We start from the raw sequence: 2,994 nt of genomic DNA, 5'->3' as shown, positions 1-2,994 counted from the left end.
TAAGAAGAGACTGTAAAACAAACAAACAAGAGACATATGAAAGCATGAAAATACAAAATGTTTGAAAAAGAAAACCTAAAAGAAGTAGTAATGAGAGACAATTATATAACACTATTAGTATCAGATAAAGTATACTTTGAGACAAAAGCCAGTTTAAAATACAACAAATATGTAACAATTTCAAATATATGTGTCTAATACCTCAGCTTCAAAATCTGTAAAGCAAAAATGTATAAATAACTGCAAGGACAGATAGGCAAGTATATCACCAAAATAGTGTTTTTTAATATGTCCGCCTTTCACGGTAATTGACCCTACTGACAAAAATCAGTAAGAACGTGGATATTTGTCCAACACAATAATAACAAGCTTGATTTAATGGGCATAGAGGTCAACAATCGTATCATTTGCACATAATTACAGTTTGTTTAATTCCTTTCTGTTTCTCATATATTTTATTTCTTTTTTCTTGTCTTATTCTTTTTTCTTGTATTGGCAGATATGCATATCTAAGATATGCAGAAAAAATGTTAGAAGCAATGATAGTAGATACCTTTATTGGTCAGGAATAAGTGTAGGAAATAGGAAATTCTCCAAGTACTGTAAGAAGAAAGGAATTTGATTAAAGGAGATAGCTGGTCATAAAATTACTAGGAGTGCAGAACTAAGTTGTAGGCTAAGCTTTCAAGAATGTCACTCAGGAAAAGGCAAAAATCCCTCAACATAATAATACTGTTTCTAAGATCACAACTGACCAAGAAGATACCACTGGGTTCAATGTTACTTTCTCTACTTGCTAAAGACACACTGGAAAAGAAGCCTGGGTTTCCAAAGCTGAGATACAGGGGTAAATACTCTGAAGTAAGAAACTTCCACTCTCATGAATACCACCACTCTCATAACTGTGACTGGCTCTTGACACTTTGGAATGCTGCTGCAAAATGTTTTTCCTCTTTCATGACAATATTTGCTGGCAGAGGAGCTAAAAAAAGGCGGAAATATGGTCTCTAACTCATTTATATCTTCTCTATTTTGTGCTAGTGTTCCTAATTAGCAGATTCTATTTTGCATTCAGATAACTATTTGCAAGTGTGAAAAATGTGATTTTATGACCCAGCATGTATAGCCAGCAAAAGAGTGAAGGACAATTGTATGAGCTATAGCGTTCTAAACGGTATCTTTGTTTTGTTTTTCATGTTAATGAAATGCCTCTAAAACATCATCATTCACTGTGTTTTTTCTTGTCTTAGACTTCTGTTGTCTATAAATTTTTTAAAAATATAGTCTCACAATTTACATTTTAGCTCTACATTGAATATTTTAGATGCAGCTGAAGAGACAATTAATATACTATTATAAGTGTATTCAGTCAGATTATATAACAGAAAAACAAGAAAATAGAAAGCATAAAACATTACAGAACATAAAAAAGAGAATGAGAAAATCTAATATTATTCAATCACCTCAATAAAAAATGAGAGAAATGGAGAGATCTATAGTTGAATAAATGAATAAATTTACTATACATTTTTACAAAAGAACAAACATTAGATTCAGAAAACCAAATGACTCTCAGTAAGATATATATTAAAAAAATCCCCATATGTTCGCATTGTACTAAAACTACACAATTCAGACAAAGTTCAAATGTCCTATGAAAGAGAAAAAAAAAAGGATTTCTATTAACAAATAATAATTAGATTGCTAGCTGACTTCTCAACATCAACAATGGAAGCCCAAACATGGAATAACATTTTCAAAATGTTTAAAGAAAAAAATTAATTTAAAGTGACATACCAAGACTAATTTTCATAAAAATATTCAGATAAATAAAAGCAGTATTTCTATCAAAAGATTTTCACCATCCCAAATCACTGTTTCTGCTGAGTTACAGTAATCCTAGATTGAAGCTTTGAGGTAAAAAATGATATAAAAAAATAAAGTAATAAAATTATAAATAATTCTAAATAAATATTGATAAATAAAAAAGTAATAAAATGACTGTGAGCTTAAAAGTATAGAATTAAATTTTAAAGAATAGCAAATAATTTGGGAGGAGGTAATTCAAGTTCCTGTGTTGGTCTGAGGAAGGGAGAGGGTAGACAATGATAGGTGTCTACCTATGAAATCCAAGACCTACAACTTATGTAACCTTGAAAATTGTGCCTAATTTTTTGTGACTCAGTTTCCTCATTTGCAAAGTGGGAAGAATAGCAATATCCACTTCATAGAGTTTCTGAGATAATTGCATGTAGTAATATATGTAAAGTACTCAGAACAATATCTGGGCCATAGTGGTGCTTTATGTATTATTGCTTATCATTATTTTCATTAATGTTAAAATGTCTACATCAATTAAAGAATAAAAACAGAATGTGTAACATAAAAGATATGGGAGTGGAGTAGGTATGGAAAGAAAATGTCTAAGAACACAAAAGAAAACAAGAGAGGAGGGAAAAGATAAGTAATTTTCAACTACGTGCTATCTGTATGTGAGAGCTAAATATTAAAAAAAATTGCTCCCTTGGAGATAGAAAGTAGAATGATGGCTACGAGAGGCTGGAAGGGTAGCAGGGAGTGCAAGATAAAGTGGAAGTGTTTAATGGGTGCAAAAATATAGTTAGATAATTAGACAGAATGAATAATATTCATAATGTTCAATATAGCACAACAAAGGGACTATACTCAAAAATAAGTCAGGGTATACTTTAAAATAACTAAAAGAGTGGAATTGGAATGTTCCCAACACAAAGAAATGAAAAATGCTTAAGATGATGGATTCCCCAATTATCCTGATTTGATTAATTCACATTGTATGCCTGTATCAAAGCATCACCTGTACCCTATAAAGATATATTAATATGATTATTATGTACACATAATAACTAAAAATAAACAATAAGAAGAGACTGTAAAACAAACAAACAAGAGACATATGAAAGCATGAAAATACAAAATGTTTGAAAAAGAAAACCTAAAAGAAGTAGTAATGAG

This window comes from Propithecus coquereli, unplaced genomic scaffold, assembly GCF_000956105.1.
Source record: "Propithecus coquereli isolate 6110/MARCELLA unplaced genomic scaffold, Pcoq_1.0 Scaffold10, whole genome shotgun sequence".
Taxonomy (NCBI): domain Eukaryota; kingdom Metazoa; phylum Chordata; class Mammalia; order Primates; family Indriidae; genus Propithecus; species Propithecus coquereli.
The sequence above is the reverse complement of the archived record's forward strand: the minus strand, read 5'-3'. Positions refer to the sequence as shown.